This window comes from Hyla sarda, unplaced genomic scaffold (genome assembly GCF_029499605.1).
Source record: "Hyla sarda isolate aHylSar1 unplaced genomic scaffold, aHylSar1.hap1 scaffold_1889, whole genome shotgun sequence".
In the NCBI taxonomy this organism is placed as follows: domain Eukaryota; kingdom Metazoa; phylum Chordata; class Amphibia; order Anura; family Hylidae; genus Hyla; species Hyla sarda.
The window spans coordinates 1-19,205 of NW_026608542.1; positions in this window are offsets into that span (position 1 = coordinate 1).

The window sequence follows — 19,205 nt, forward strand, 5'->3', positions numbered from 1 at the left end:
ACAAGACCTGATTTAAAAGGAAAACATTTCCCACATTCTGAACATGAAAATGGCTTCTCTCCTGTGTGAGTTCTTTGATGATGAACAAGGTCTGATTTCTGAGTAAAACATTTCCCACATTCTGAACATGAAAATGGCTTCTCTCCTGTGTGAGTTCTTTGATGTACAACAAGGTCTGATTTCTGAGTAAAACATTTCCCACATTCTGCACATGAAAATGGCTTCTTCCCTGTGTGAGTTCTTTGATGTTCAACAAGATAGGATTTCTGGGTAAAACATTTCCCACACTCTGCACATGAAAATGGCTTCTCCTCTGTGTGAGTTCTTTGATGTTTAACAAGACCTGATTTGTGAGAGAAACATTTCCCACATTTTGAACATAAAAATGGCTTCTCCTCTGTGTGAGTTCTTTGATGATGAACAAGATTTGATTGAAGACTAAAACATTTTCCACATTCTGAACACGAGAATGGCTTCTCCCCTGTGTGGGTTCTTTGATGTACAACAAGACCTGATTTAAAAGGAAAACATTTCCGACATTGTGAACATGAAAAAGGCTTCTCTCCTGTGTGATTTTTTTGATGATGAACAAGGCCTGATTTCTGACTAAAACATTTTCCACATTCTGAACATGAAAATGGCTTCTCTCCTGTGTGAGTTCTTTGATGTACAACAAGACCTGATTTAAAAGGAAAACATTTCCCACATTCTGAACATGAAAATGGCTTCTCTCCTGTGTGAGTTCTTTGATGATGAACAAGGTCTGATTTCTGAGTAAAACATTTCCCACATTCTGAACATGAAAATGGCTTCTTCTCTGAGTGAGTTCTTTGATGTTCAACAAGATAGGATTTCTGGGTAAAACATTTCCCACATTTTGAACATAAAAATGGCTTCTCCTCTGTGTGAGTTCTTTGATGTTGAACAAGATTTGATTGAAGGCTAAAACATTTTCCACATTCTGAACACGAGAATGGCTTCTCCCCTGTGTGATCTCTTTGATGTCCATCATTCTTTCTGTGACCTTTATTTAGCTGAACATCCTGTGATGACTGAGAAGACAGGACCTGTATATAAGGATGAGATGACAGATCTTGGCTGTGAAGGGCTGAGGGTGTATCTGGGATAATGGAATGTTCTTCATATGTATCTTGTGTGATATCATCATCTGCTTTATAATCTGAAGATATAAGATTCTCCTCTGATCTCCTGCTACAAGAATCTGCAGAGAATAACAGATTTTATTATCAGTATTAACCCTTTAACAACACAGGACATTTAAGCTTTTGTGTTTTCTTTTTTCCTCCTCTCCCCATTCCCATAATTCTTTTATTTTTCCATCTACAGAGCCGTTTTAGAGCTTTTTTTTGTTTTTTGCGGCACCAATCTTACATTGTATTAACACCCTTCATTCACTGTGCATTAAAATATAAGTCAGATCAATACGATCACAACGATATCTTTTTTTTATTTTTTATTAACATAACTTTTTTATTGCATTCATAAAAATATTAACCCCTTAACGACGAAGGCCGTATATTTAGGTCCTCCGCCGGCTCCCGCGATATGCCGCGGGGTCACGCGGTGACCCCGCGTCATATTGGGTCGTCACAGTGGCCATCAATGTGATGCCCTGTATTAACCCTTCAGACGCGGCGATCAAAGCTGACTGCCGCGTCTGAAGTGAAGGTGAAAGTATCCCGGCTGCTCATTTGGGCTGTTCGGGACCGCCGTGGTGAAATCGCGGCATCCTGAACAGCTTACAGGACACCGGGAGGGACCTTACCTGCCTCCTCTGTGTCCGATCGGCAAATGACTGCTCCGTGCCTGAGATCTAGGCAGGAGCAGTCAAGCGCCGATAACAATGATCACAGGCGTGTTAATACACGCCAGTGATCAGTATAAGAGATCAGTGTGTGCAGTGTTATAGGTCCCTATGGGATAACAATGATCAGTATAAGAGATCAGTGTGTGCAGTGTTATAGGTCCCTATGGGATAACAATGATCAGTATAAGAGATCAGTGTGTGCAGTGTTATAGGTCCCTATGGGATAACAATGATCAGTATAAGAGATCAGTGTGTGCAGTGTTATAGTCTCCTATGGGATAATAATGATCAGTATAAGAGATCAGTGTGTGCAGTGTTATAGTCTCCTATGGGATAATAATGATCAGTATAAGAGATCAGTGTGTGCAGTGTTATAGTCTCCTATGGGATAATAATGATCAGTATAAGAGATCAGTGTGTGCAGTGATCAGTATAAGAGATCAGTGTGTGCAGTGTTATAGTCTCCTATGGGATAACAAGGATCAGTATAAGAGAGCAGTGTGTGCAGTGTTATAGCCCCTATGGGATAACAATGATCAGTATAAGAGATCAGTGTGTGCAGTGTTATAGTCTCCTATGGGATAATAATGATCAGTATAAGAGATCAGTGTGTGTAGTGTTATAGGTCCCTATGGGAGCTATAACACTGCAAAAAAAAAAAAAGTAAAAAAAAAGTGTTAATAAAGATCATTTAACCCCTTCCCTAATAAAAGTTTGAATCACCCCCCTTTTCCCATAAAAAAATAAGTGTAAATAAAAATAAACATGTGTGGTATCATCGCGTGCGTACATGTCTGAACTATAAAAATATATTGTTAATTAAACCGCACGTTCAATGGCGTACACGTAAAAAAAATTCAAAAAAGCGTATTTTTGGTCACTTTTTATACAATAAAAAAGTGATCAAAAAGTCAGATGAAAACAAAAATGGTACAGATAAAAACTTCAGATCACGGCGCCAAAATTGAGCCCTCATACCGCCCTGTATGTGGAAAAATAAAAAGTAATAGGGGTCAGAAGATGACATTTTTAAACTTATACATTTTCCTGCATGTAGTTATGATTTTTTCCAGAAGTGCGACAAAATCAGGGGATCATTTTAACCGTATGGACCTACAGAATAAAGAGAAGGTGTAATTTTTACCGAAAAATGTACTACGTAGAAACGGAAGCCCCCAAAAGTTCCAAAATGGCATTTTTTCTTCGATTTTGTCGCACAATGATTTTTTTTCCATTACACGGGGGATTTTTGGGTAAAATGACTAATGTCACTGCAAAGTAGAATTGGTGACGCAAAAAATAAGCCATAATATGGATTTTTAGGTGGAAAATTGAAAGGGTTATGATTTTTAAAAGGTAAGGAGGAAAAAACGAAAATGCAAAAACTGAAAAACCCTGCGTCCTTAAGGGGTTAAACATAAATACATCCAATTGTTACATTTCATACATATGTAAATATAAAAAAAAACAAAAAACATTCATGTATAAAAAGACATAGGCAAAACACTTCTATAGACCGTGGATAAATAATCAACAAACATAAAACACATATGCCTAATAATACATATATTTTCCTTTTTTTTATGAGGACATTCAGCAGAGGCTCCCACACAACAGTATATAGACTCTCTGGTGTATAATATAACAAGGACATTCAGCAGAGGCTCTCACACACATTATATAGACTCTCCTGTGCATAATATAACGAGGACATTCAGCAGAGGCTCTCACACCACATTATATAGACTCTCCAGTGTATAATATAACAAGGACATTCAGCAGAGGCTCTCACACCACATTATATAGACTCTCCGGTGTATAATATAACGAGGACATTCAGCAGAGGCTCTCACACACATTATATAGACTCTCTGGTGTATAATATAACAAGGACATTCAGCAGAGGCTCTCACACCACATTATATAGACTCTCCAGTGTATAATATAACAAGGACATTCAGCAGAGGCTCTCACACCACATTATATAGACTCTCCGGTGTATAATATAACAAGGACATTCAGCAGAGGCTCTCACACCACATTATATAGACTCTCTGGTGTATAATATAACAAGGACATTTAGCAGAGGCTCTCACACACATTATATAGACTCTCTGGTGTATAATATAACAAGGACATTCAGCAGAGGCTCTCACACCACATTATATAGACTCTCCAGTGTATAATATAACAAGGACATTCAGCAGAGGCTCTCACACCACATTATATAGACTCTCCGGTGTATAATATAACGAGGACATTCAGCAGAGGCTCTCACACCACATTATATAGACTCTCCAGTGTATAATATAACAAGGACATTCAGCAGAGGCTCTCACACCACATTATATAGACTCTCCAGTGTATAATATAACAAGGACATTCAGCAGAGGCTCTCACACCACATTATATAGACTCTCCGTTGTATAATATAACAAGGACATTTAGCAGAGGCTCTCACACCACATTATATAGACTCTCCGGTGTATAATATATCAAGGACATTCAGCAGAGGCTCTCACACCACATTATATAGACTCTCCAGTGTATAATATAACAAGGACATTCAGCAGAGGCTCTCACACCAAATTATATAGACTCTTCGGTGTATAATATAATGAGGACATTCAGCAGAGGCTCTCACACCACATTATATAGACTCTCCGGTGTATAATATAACAAGGACATTCAGCAGAGGCTCTCACACCACATTATATAGACTCTCCAGTGTATAATATAACAAGGACATTCAGCAGAGGCTCTCACACCACATTATATAGACTCTCCGGTGTATAATATAACGAGGACATTCAGCAGAGGCTCTCACACACATTATATAGACTCTCTGGTGTATAATATAACAAGGACATTCAGCAGAGGCTCTCACACCACATTATATAGACTCTCCAGTGTATAATATAACAAGGACATTCAGCAGAGGCTCTCACACCACATTATATAGACTCTCCGGTGTATAATATAACAAGGACATTCAGCAGAGGCTCTCACACCACATTATATAGACTCTCTGGTGTATAATATAACAAGGACATTTAGCAGAGGCTCTCACACACATTATATAGACTCTCTGGTGTATAATATAACAAGTACATTCAGCAGAGGCTCTCACACCACATTATATAGACTCTCCAGTGTATAATATAACAAGGACATTCAGCAGAGGCTCTCACACCACATTATATAGACTCTCCGGTGTATAATATAACGAGGACATTCAGCAGAGGCTCTCACACCACATTATATAGACTCTCCAGTGTATAATATAACAAGGACATTCAGCAGAGGCTCTCACACCACATTATATAGACTCTCCAGTGTATAATATAACAAGGACATTCAGCAGAGGCTCTCACACCACATTATATAGACTCTCCGTTGTATAATATAACAAGGACATTTAGCAGAGGCTCTCACACCACATTATATAGACTCTCCGGTGTATAATATATCAAGGACATTCAGCAGAGGCTCTCACACCACATTATATAGACTCTCCAGTGTATAATATAACAAGGACATTCAGCAGAGGCTCTCACACCAAATTATATAGACTCTTCGGTGTATAATATAATGAGGACATTCAGCAGAGGCTCTCACACCACATTATATAGACTCTCCGGTGTATAATATAACAAGGACATTCAGCAGAGGCTCTTACACCACATTATATAGACTCTCCAGTGTATAATATAACAAGGACATTCAGCAGAGGCTCTCACACCACATTATATAGACTCTCCGGTGTATAATATAACAAGGACATTCAGCAGAGGCTCTCACACCACATTATATAGACTCTCCTGTGTATAATATAACAAGGACATTCAGCAGAGGCTCTCACACCACATTATATAGACTCTCCTGTGTATAATATAACAAGGACATTCAGCAGAGGCTCTCACACCACATTATATAGACTCTCCGGTGTATAATATATCAAGGACATTCAGCAGAGTCTCTCACACCACATTATCTAGACTCTCCGGTGTATAATATAACAAGGACATTCAGCAGAGGCTCTCACACACATTATCTAGACTCTCTGGTGCATAATATAACAAGGACATTCAGCAGAGGCTCTCACACCACATTATATAGACTCTCTGGTGTATAATATAACAAGGACATCCAGCAGAGGCTCTCACACACATTATATAGACTCTCTGGTGTATAATATAACAAGGACATTCAGCAGAGGCTCTCACACACATTATATAGACTCTACGGTGTATAATATAACAAGGACATTCAGCAGAGGCTCTCACACCACATTATATAGACTCTCCGGTGTATAATATAACAAGGACATTTAGCAGAGGCTCTCACACCACATTATATAGACTCTCCGGTGTATAATATATCAAGGACATTCAGCAGAGGCTCTCACACCACATTATATAGACTCTCCGGTGTATAATATAACAAGGACATTCAGCAGAGGCTCTCACACCACATTATATAGACTCTCCGGTGTATAATATAATGAGGACATTCAGCAGAGGCTCTCACACCACATTATATAGACTCTCCGGTGTATAATATAACAAGGACATTCAGCAGAGGCTCTTACACCACATTATATAGACTCTCCGGTGTATAATATAACAAGGACATTCAGCAGAGGCTCTCACACCACATTATATAGACTCTCCGGTGTATAATATAACAAGGACATTCAGCAGAGGCTCTCACACCACATTATATAGACTCTCCTGTGTATAATATAACAAGGACATTCAGCAGAGGCTCTCACACCACATTATATAGACTCTCCTGTGTATAATATAACAAGGACATTCAGCAGAGGCTCTCACACCACATTATATAGACTCTCCGGTGTATAATATATCAAGGACATTCAGCAGAGTCTCTCACACCACATTATCTAGACTCTCTGGTGTATAATATAACAAGGACATTCAGCAGAGGCTCTCACACACATTATATAGACTCTCTGGTGTATAATATAACAAGGACATTCAGCAGAGGCTCTCACACCACATTATATAGACTCTCCGGTGTATAATATAACAAGGACATTCAGCAGAGGCTCTCACACCACATTATATAGACTCTCCGGTGTATAATATAACGAGGACATTCAGCAGAGGCTCTCACACCACATTATATAGACTCTCCAGTGTATAATATAACAAGGACATTCAGCAGAGGCTCTCACACCACATTATATAGACTCTCCAGTGTATAATATAACAAGGACATTCAGCAGAGGCTCTCACACCACATTATATAGACTCTCCGGTGTATAATATAACAAGGACATTTAGCAGAGGCTCTCACACCACATTATATAGACTCTCTGGTGTATAATATATCAAGGACATTCAGCAGAGGCTCTCACACCACATTATATAGACTCTCCAGTGTATAATATAACAAGGACATTCAGCAGAGGCTCTCACACCACATTATATAGACTCTACGGTGTATAATATAATGAGGGCATTCAGCAGAGGCTCTCACACCACATTATATAGACTCTCCGGTGTATAATATAACAAGGACATTCAGCAGAGGCTCTTACACCACATTATATAGACTCTCCGGTGTATAATATAACAAGGACATTCAGCAGAGGCTCTCACACCACATTATATAGACTCTCCTGTGTATAATATAACAAGGACATTCAGCAGAGGCTCTCACACCACATTATATAGACTCTCCGGTGTATAATATATCAAGGACATTCAGCAGAGGCTCTCACACCACATTATATAGACTCTCCGGTGTATAATATAACAAGGACATTCAGCAGAGGCTCTCACACCAAATTATATAGACTCTCCGGTGTATAATATAATGAGGACATTCAGCAGAGGCTCTCACACACATTATATAGACTCTACGGTGTATAATATAACAAGGACATTCAGCAGAGGCTCTCACACCACATTATATAGACTCTCCGGTGTATAATATAACAAGGACATTTAGCAGAGGCTCTCACACCACATTATATAGACTCTCCGGTGTATAATATATCAAGGACATTCAGCAGAGGCTCTCACACCACATTATATAGACTCTCCGGTGTATAATATAACAAGGACATTCAGCAGAGGCTCTCACACCACATTATATAGACTCTCCGGTGTATAATATAATGAGGACATTCAGCAGAAGCTCTCACACCACATTATATAGACTCTCCGGTGTATAATATAACAAGGACATTCAGCAGAGGCTCTTACACCACATTATATAGACTCTTCGGTGTATAATATAACAAGGACATTCAGCAGAGGCTCTCACACCACATTATATAGACTCTCCGGTGTATAATATAACAAGGACATTCAGCAGAGGCTCTCACACCACATTATATAGACTCTCCTGTGTATAATATAACAAGGACATTCAGCAGAGGCTCTCACACCACATTATATAGACTCTCCTGTGTATAATATAACAAGGACATTCAGCAGAGGCTCTCACACCACATTATATAGACTCTCCGGTGTATAATATATCAAGGACATTCAGCAGAGTCTCTCACACCACATTATCTAGACTCTCTGGTGTATAATATAACAAGGACATTCAGCAGAGGCTCTCACACACATTATATAGACTCTCTGGTGTATAATATAACAAGGACATTCAGCAGAGGCTCTCACACCACATTATATAGACTCTCCGGTGTATAATATAACAAGGACATTCAGCAGAGGCTCTCACACCACATTATATAGACTCTCCGGTGTATAATATAACGAGGACATTCAGCAGAGGCTCTCACACCACATTATATAGACTCTCCAGTGTATAATATAACAAGGACATTCAGCAGAGGCTCTCACACCACATTATATAGACTCTCCAGTGTATAATATAACAAGGACATTCAGCAGAGGCTCTCACACCACATTATATAGACTCTCCGGTGTATAATATAACGAGGACATTCAGCAGAGGCTCTCACACCACATTATATAGACTCTCCAGTGTATAATATAACAAGGACATTCAGCAGAGGCTCTCACACCACATTATATAGACTCTCCAGTGTATAATATAACAAGGACATTCAGCAGAGGCTCTCACACCACATTATATAGACTCTCCGTTGTATAATATAACAAGGACATTTAGCAGAGGCTCTCACACCACATTATATAGACTCTCCGGTGTATAATATATCAAGGACATTCAGCAGAGGCTCTCACACCACATTATATAGACTCTCCAGTGTATAATATAACAAGGACATTCAGCAGAGGCTCTCACACCAAATTATATAGACTCTTCGGTGTATAATATAATGAGGACATTCAGCAGAGGCTCTCACACCACATTATATAGACTCTCCGGTGTATAATATAACAAGGACATTCAGCAGAGGCTCTTACACCACATTATATAGACTCTCCAGTGTATAATATAACAAGGACATTCAGCAGAGGCTCTCACACCACATTATATAGACTCTCCGGTGTATAATATAACAAGGACATTCAGCAGAGGCTCTCACACCACATTATATAGACTCTCCTGTGTATAATATAACAAGGACATTCAGCAGAGGCTCTCACACCACATTATATAGACTCTCCTGTGTATAATATAACAAGGACATTCAGCAGAGGCTCTCACACCACATTATATAGACTCTCCGGTGTATAATATATCAAGGACATTCAGCAGAGTCTCTCACACCACATTATCTAGACTCTCCGGTGTATAATATAACAAGGACATTCAGCAGAGGCTCTCACACACATTATCTAGACTCTCTGGTGCATAATATAACAAGGACATTCAGCAGAGGCTCTCACACCACATTATATAGACTCTCTGGTGTATAATATAACAAGGACATCCAGCAGAGGCTCTCACACACATTATATAGACTCTCTGGTGTATAATATAACAAGGACATTCAGCAGAGGCTCTCACACACATTATATAGACTCTACGGTGTATAATATAACAAGGACATTCAGCAGAGGCTCTCACACCACATTATATAGACTCTCCGGTGTATAATATAACAAGGACATTTAGCAGAGGCTCTCACACCACATTATATAGACTCTCCGGTGTATAATATATCAAGGACATTCAGCAGAGGCTCTCACACCACATTATATAGACTCTCCGGTGTATAATATAACAAGGACATTCAGCAGAGGCTCTCACACCACATTATATAGACTCTCCGGTGTATAATATAATGAGGACATTCAGCAGAGGCTCTCACACCACATTATATAGACTCTCCGGTGTATAATATAACAAGGACATTCAGCAGAGGCTCTTACACCACATTATATAGACTCTCCGGTGTATAATATAACAAGGACATTCAGCAGAGGCTCTCACACCACATTATATAGACTCTCCGGTGTATAATATAACAAGGACATTCAGCAGAGGCTCTCACACCACATTATATAGACTCTCCTGTGTATAATATAACAAGGACATTCAGCAGAGGCTCTCACACCACATTATATAGACTCTCCTGTGTATAATATAACAAGGACATTCAGCAGAGGCTCTCACACCACATTATATAGACTCTCCGGTGTATAATATATCAAGGACATTCAGCAGAGTCTCTCACACCACATTATCTAGACTCTCTGGTGTATAATATAACAAGGACATTCAGCAGAGGCTCTCACACACATTATATAGACTCTCTGGTGTATAATATAACAAGGACATTCAGCAGAGGCTCTCACACCACATTATATAGACTCTCCGGTGTATAATATAACAAGGACATTCAGCAGAGGCTCTCACACCACATTATATAGACTCTCCGGTGTATAATATAACGAGGACATTCAGCAGAGGCTCTCACACCACATTATATAGACTCTCCAGTGTATAATATAACAAGGACATTCAGCAGAGGCTCTCACACCACATTATATAGACTCTCCAGTGTATAATATAACAAGGACATTCAGCAGAGGCTCTCACACCACATTATATAGACTCTCCGGTGTATAATATAACAAGGACATTTAGCAGAGGCTCTCACACCACATTATATAGACTCTCTGGTGTATAATATATCAAGGACATTCAGCAGAGGCTCTCACACCACATTATATAGACTCTCCAGTGTATAATATAACAAGGACATTCAGCAGAGGCTCTCACACCACATTATATAGACTCTCCGGTGTATAATATAATGAGGGCATTCAGCAGAGGCTCTCACACCACATTATATAGACTCTCCGGTGTATAATATAACAAGGACATTCAGCAGAGGCTCTTACACCACATTATATAGACTCTCCGGTGTATAATATAACAAGGACATTCAGCAGAGGCTCTCACACCACATTATATAGACTCTCCTGTGTATAATATAACAAGGACATTCAGCAGAGGCTCTCACACCACATTATATAGACTCTCCGGTGTATAATATATCAAGGACATTCAGCAGAGGCTCTCACACCACATTATATAGACTCTCCGGTGTATAATATAACAAGGACATTCAGCAGAGGCTCTCACACCAAATTATATAGACTCTCCGGTGTATAATATAATGAGGACATTCAGCAGAGGCTCTCACACACATTATATAGACTCTACGGTGTATAATATAACAAGGACATTCAGCAGAGGCTCTCACACCACATTATATAGACTCTCCGGTGTATAATATAACAAGGACATTTAGCAGAGGCTCTCACACCACATTATATAGACTCTCCGGTGTATAATATATCAAGGACATTCAGCAGAGGCTCTCACACCACATTATATAGACTCTCCGGTGTATAATATAACAAGGACATTCAGCAGAGGCTCTCACACCACATTATATAGACTCTCCGGTGTATAATATAATGAGGACATTCAGCAGAAGCTCTCACACCACATTATATAGACTCTCCGGTGTATAATATAACAAGGACATTCAGCAGAGGCTCTTACACCACATTATATAGACTCTTCGGTGTATAATATAACAAGGACATTCAGCAGAGGCTCTCACACCACATTATATAGACTCTCCGGTGTATAATATAACAAGGACATTCAGCAGAGGCTCTCACACCACATTATATAGACTCTCCTGTGTATAATATAACAAGGACATTCAGCAGAGGCTCTCACACCACATTATATAGACTCTCCTGTGTATAATATAACAAGGACATTCAGCAGAGGCTCTCACACCACATTATATAGACTCTCCGGTGTATAATATATCAAGGACATTCAGCAGAGTCTCTCACACCACATTATCTAGACTCTCTGGTGTATAATATAACAAGGACATTCAGCAGAGGCTCTCACACACATTATATAGACTCTCTGGTGTATAATATAACAAGGACATTCAGCAGAGGCTCTCACACCACATTATATAGACTCTCCGGTGTATAATATAACAAGGACATTCAGCAGAGGCTCTCACACCACATTATATAGACTCTCCGGTGTATAATATAACGAGGACATTCAGCAGAGGCTCTCACACCACATTATATAGACTCTCCAGTGTATAATATAACAAGGACATTCAGCAGAGGCTCTCACACCACATTATATAGACTCTCCAGTGTATAATATAACAAGGACATTCAGCAGAGGCTCTCACACCACATTATATAGACTCTCCGGTGTATAATATAACAAGGACATTTAGCAGAGGCTCTCACACCACATTATATAGACTCTCTGGTGTATAATATATCAAGGACATTCAGCAGAGGCTCTCACACCACATTATATAGACTCTCCAGTGTATAATATAACAAGGACATTCAGCAGAGGCTCTCACACCACATTATATAGACTCTCCGGTGTATAATATAATGAGGACATTCAGCAGAGGCTCTCACACCACATTATATAGACTCTCCGGTGTATAATATAACAAGGACATTCAGCAGAGGCTCTTACACCACATTATATAGACTCTCCGGTGTATAATATAACAAGGACATTCAGCAGAGGCTCTCACACCACATTATATAGACTCTCCTGTGTATAATATAACAAGGACATTCAGCAGAGGCTCTCACACCACATTATATAGACTCTCCGGTGTATAATATATCAAGGACATTCAGCAGAGGCTCTCACACCACATTATATAGACTCTCCGGTGTATAATATAACAAGGACATTCAGCAGAGGCTCTCACACCAAATTATATAGACTCTCCGGTGTATAATATAATGAGGACATTCAGCAGAGGCTCTCACACCACATTATATAGACTCTCCGGTGTATAATATAACAAGGACATTCAGCAGAGGCTCTCACACAACATTATATAGACTCTCCAGTGTATAATATAACGAGGACATTCAGCAGAGGCTATCACACCACATTATATAGACTCTCCGGTGTATAATATAACAAGGACATTCAGCAGAGGCTCTCACACCACATTATATAGCCTCTCCGGTGTATAATATAACAAGGACATTCAGCAGAGGCTCTCACACCACATTATATAGACTCCCCGGTGTATAATATAACAAGGACATTTAGCAGAGGCTCTCACACCACATTATATAGACTCTCCGGTGTATAATATAAGGAGGACATTCAGCAGAGGCTCTCACACCACATTATATAGACTCTCCGGTGTATAATATAACAAGGACATTCAGCAGAGGCTCTCACACCACATTATATAGACTCTCCGGTGTATAATATAATGAGGACATTCAGCAGAGGCTCTCACACCACATCTCCGGTGTATAATATAACCTATGAATAGTTTTACATTTAATTATTTTATGATTCTCATTACAATTTGAATCTCGAAACAATTTTCAGACTTTTTTCTATAGAGCTCCATTCAAATTTAGATATTTAACCCATTTCACATTTCTTCTTTCTTAGAAACTACAGGGTAGGCCATTTTTATGGATACACCTTAATAAAATGGGAATGGTTGGTGATATTAACTTCCTGTTTGTGGCACATTAGTATATGTGAGGGGGGAAACTTTACAAGATGGGTGGTGACCAAGTCGGCCATTTTGAATCCAACTTTGAATCCAAGTTTTTTCAATAGGAAGAGGGTCATGTGACACATCAAACTTATTGGGAATTTCACAAGAAAAACACTGGCGTGCTTGGTCCACGGTGGGACCCCCGCGATGTAACATCTTATACCCTATCCTTTTCACAGGAGATAAGATGTTTTGCACCGGAGTACCCCTATAAAAGCGCAATCTTCACACCCAGGTTCTCTATACTATCGATCTTTTTGAGTATCTTAAGAAGGACAAAGCTTTCCCTTATCTCATTATCAAGAGGGAGGAAATTTGATTTATTCCAGTTGATTTCCATTCCCAAAATCGCCAAACCCTTCAATAGCTGCCATGATTGATATGAGGTCATGGGGCAGATTTTTTACAAAAAGTTAAATGTCATCTGAATAAGCAAGAACTTTTTGAGCAGAATCTTTCAGTCCAAATCCCTCATAGGGAAGGATATCTTTCAGCAAAAATACTAGAGGTTCCACAAATAATAAGAAGAGCGAAGGGGAGAGAGGACGTCCCAGTCTTGTTCCTTTATGGAATTGAAAAATTTCTGTCAGATCTCTATGGATGGAATGAGTAAGTGACCCAGTATATTATCTTTATTGTGGGACAGGAGAAAAGCATTCTCACTGCAGCGATTCACCTCCCAGTCACTGTCTACAGCGTTCTATTATAGAGAAGATCAGAGAGCAGTGTGCTGCACAGAAGAACAGCAGCGATTCACCTCCCAGTCACTGTCTACAGCGTTCTATTATAGAGAAGATGAGAGAGCAGTGTGCTGCACAGAAGAACAGCAGTGATTCACCTCCCAGTCACTGTCTACAGCGTTCTATTATAGAGAAGATCAGAGAGCAGTGTACTGCACAGAAGAACAGCAGCGATTCACCTCCCAGTCACTGTCTACAGCGTTCTATTATAGAGAAGATCAGAGAGCAGTGTGCTGCACAGAACAGCAGCGATTCACCTCCCAGTCACTGTCTACAGCGTTCTATTATAGAGAGGATCAGAGAGCAGTGTGCTGCACAGAAGAACAGCAGCGATTCACCTCCCAGTCACTGTCTACAGCGTTCTATTATAGAGAAGATCAGAGAGCAGTGTGCTGCACAGAACAGCAGCGATTCACCTTCCAGTCACTGTCTACAGCGTTCTATTATAGAGAAGATCAGAGAGCAGTGTGCTGCACAGAAGAACAGCAGCGATTCACCTCCCAGTCACTGTCTACAGCGTTCTATTATAGAGAGGATCAGAGAGCAGTGTGCTGCACAGAACAGTAGCGATTCACCTCCCAGTCACTGTCTACAGCGTTCTATTATAGAGAAGATCAGAGAGCAGTGTGCTGCACAGAAGAACAGCAGCGATTCACCTCCCAGTCACTGTCTACAGCGTTCTATTATAGAGAGGATCAGAGAGCAGTGTGCTGCACAGAACAGTAGCGATTCACCTCCCAGTCACTGTCTACAGCGTTCTATTATAGAGAAGATCAGAGAGCAGTGTGCTGCACAGAACAGCAGCAATTCACCTCCCAGTCACTGTCTACATCGTTCTATTATAGAGAAGATCAGAGAGCAGTGTGCTGCACAGAAGAACAGCAGTGATTCACCTCCCAGTCACTGTCTACAGCGTTCTATTATAGAGAGGATCAGAGAGCAGTGTGCTGCACAGAAGAACAGCAGCGATTCACCTCCCAGTCACTGTCTACAGCGTTCTATTATAGAGAAGATCAGAGAGCAGTGTACTGCACAGAAGAACAGCAGCGATTCACCTCCCAGTCACTGTCTACAGCGTTCTATTATAGAGAGGATCAGAGAGCAGTGTGCTGCACAGAACAGCAGTGATTCACCTCCCAGTCACTGTCTACAGCGTTCTATTATAGAGAAGATCAGAGAGCAGTGTGCTGTACAGAAGAACAGCAGCGATTCACCTCCCAGTCACTGTCTACAGCGTTCTATTATATAGAGGATCAGAGAGCAGTGTGCTGCACAGAAGAACAGCAGCGATTCACCTCCCAGTCACCGTCTACAGCGTTCTATTATAGAGAAGATCAGAGAGCAGTGTGCTGCACAGAAGAACAGCAGCGATTCACCTCCCAGTCACTGTCTACAGCGTTCTATTATAGAGAAGATCAGAGAGCAGTGTGCTGAACAGAAGAACAGCAGCGATTCACCTCCCAGTCACTGTCTACAGCGTTCTATTATAGAGAAGATCAGAGAGCAGTGTGCTGAACAGAAGAACAGCAGCGATTCACCTCCCAGTCACTGTCTACAGCGTTCTATTATAGAGGGGATCAGAGAACAGTGTGCTGCACAGAACAGCAGCGATTCACCTCCCAGTCACTGTCTACAGCGTTCTATTATAGAGAGGATCAGAGAGCAGTGTGCTGCACAGAACAGCAGTGATTCACCTCCCAGTCACTGTCTACAGCGTTCTATTATAGAGAAGATCAGAGAGCAGTGTGCTGCACAGAACAGCAGTGATTCACCTCCCAGTCACTGTCTACAGCGTTCTATTATAGAGAAGATCAGAGAGCAGTGTGCTGTACAGAAGAACAGCAGCGATTCACCTCCCAGTCACTGTCTACAGCGTTCTATTATATAGAGGATCAGAGAGCAGTGTGCTGCACAGAAGAACAGCAGCGATTCACCTCCCAGTCACCGTCTACAGCGTTCTATTATAGAGAAGATCAGAGAGCAGTGTGCTGCACAGAAGAACAGCAGCGATTCACCTCCCAGTCACTGTCTACAGCGTTCTATTATAGAGAAGATCAGAGAGCAGTGTGCTGCACAGAACAGCAGCGATTCACCTCCCAGTCACCGTCTACAGCGTTCTATTATAGAGAAGATCAGAGAGCAGTGTGCTGCACAGAAGAACAGCAGCGATTCACCTCCCAGTCACCGTCTACAGCGTTCTATTATAGAGAGGATCAGAGAGCAGTGTGCTGCACAGAAGAACAGCAGCGATTCACCTCCCAGTCACTGTCTACAGCGTTCTATTATAGAGAGGATCAGAGAGCAGTGTGCTGCACAGAACAGCAGCGATCCACCTCCCAGTCACTGTCTACAGCGTTCTATTATAGAGAGGATCAGAGAGCAGTGTGCTGCACAGAACAGCAGCGATCCACCTCCCAGTCACTGTCTACAGCGTTCTATTATAGAGAAGATCAGAGAGCAGTGTGCTGCACAGAAGAACAGCAGCGATTCACCTCCCAGTCACTGTCTACAGCGTTCTATTATAGAGAGGATCAGAGAGCAGTGTGCTGCACAGAAGAACAGCAGCGATTCACCTCCCAGTCACTGTCTACAGCATTCTATTATAGAGAAGATCAGAGAGCAGTGTACTGCACAGAACAGCAGCGATTCACCTCCCAGTCACCGTCTACAGCGTTCTATTATAGAGAGGATCAGAGAGCAGTGTGCTGCACAGAAGAACAGCAGCGATTCACCTCCCAGTCACTGTCTACAGCGTTCTATTATAGAGAAGATCAGAGAGCAGTGTGCTGCACAGAAGAACAGCAGCGATTCACCTCCCAGTCACTGTCTACAGCGTTCTATTATAGAGAAGATCAGAGAGCAGTGTACTGCACAGAACAGCAGCGATTCACCTCCCAGTCACTGTCTACAGCGTTCTATTATAGAGAGGATCAGAGAGCAGTGTGCTGCACAGAAGAACAGCAGCGATTCACCTCCCAGTCACTGTCTACAGCGTTCTATTATAGAGAAGATCAGAGAGCAGTGTGCTGCACAGAAGAACAGCAGCGATTCACCTTCCAGTCACTGTCTACAGCGTTCTATTATAGAGAGGATCAGAGAGCAGTGTGCTGCACAGAACAGCAGCGATTCACCTCCCAGTCACCGTCTACAGCATTCTATTATAGAGAAGATCAGAGAGCAGTGTGCTGCACAGAAGAACAGCAGCGATTCACCTCCCAGTCACTGTCTACAGCGTTCTATTATAGAGAAGATTAGAGAGCAGTGTACTGCACAGAAGAACAGCAGCGATTCACCTCCCAGTCACTGTCTACAGCGTTCTATTATAGAGAAGATCAGAGAGCAGTGTGCTGCACAGAAGAACAGCAGCGATTCACCTCCCAGTCACCGTCTACAGCGTTCTATTATAGAGAAGATCAGAGAGCAGTGTGCTGCACAGAAGAACAGCAGCGATTCACCTCCCAGTCACTGTCTACAGCATTCTATTATAGAGAAGATCAGAGAGCAGTGTGCTGCACAGAAGAACAGCAGCGATTCACCTCCCAGTCACTGTCTACAGCGTTCTATTATAGAGAAGATCAGAGAGCAGTGTGCTGCACAGAAGAACAGCAGCGATTCACCTCCCAGTCACTGTCTACATCGTTCTATTATAGAGAAGATCAGAGAGCAGTGTGCTGCACAGAAGAACAGCAGCGATTCACCTCCCAGTCACTGTCTACAGCGTTCTATTATAGAGAGGATCATAGAGCAGTGTGCTGCACAGAAGAACAGCAGCGATTCCCCTCCCAGTCACCGTCTACAGCGTTCTATTATAGAGAAGATCAGAGAGCAGTGTGCTGCACAGAAGAACAGCAGCGATTCACCTCCCAGTCACTGTCTACAGCGTTCTATTATAGAGAAGATCAGAGAGCAGTGTGCTGCACAGAAGAACAGCAGCGATTCACCTCCCAGTCACTGTCTACAGCGTTCTATTATAGAGAGGATCAGAGAGCAGTGTGCTGCACAGAAGAACAGCAGCGATTCACCTCCCAGTCACTGTCTACAGCGTTCTATTATAGAGAAGATCAGAGAGCAGTGTGCTGCACAGAACAGCAGCAATTCACCTCCCAGTCACTGTCTACAGCGTTCTATTATAGAGAAGATCAGAGAGCAGTGTGCTGCACAGAAGAACAGCAGTGATTCACCTCCCAGTCACTGTCTACAGCGTTCTATTATAGAGAAGATCAGAGAGCAGTGTGCTGCACAGAAGAACAGCAGCGATTCACCTCCCAGTCACCGTCTACAGCGTTCTATTATAGAGAAGATCAGAGAGCAGTGTGCTGCACAGAAGAAAAGCAGCGATTCACCTCCCAGTCACTGTCTACAGCGTTCTATTATAGAGAAGATCAGAGAGCAGTGTGCTGCACAGAAGAACAGCAGCGATTCACCTCCCAGTCACTGTCTACAGCGTTCTATTATAGAGAAGATCAGAGAGCAGTGTGCTGCACAGAACAGCAGCGATTTACCTTCCAGTCACTGTCTACAGCGTTCTATTATAGAGAGGATCAGAGAGCAGTGTACTGCACAGAAGAACAGCAGCGATTCACCTCCCAGTCACCGTCTACAGCGTTCTATTATAGAGAAGATCAGAGAGCAGTGTACTGCACAG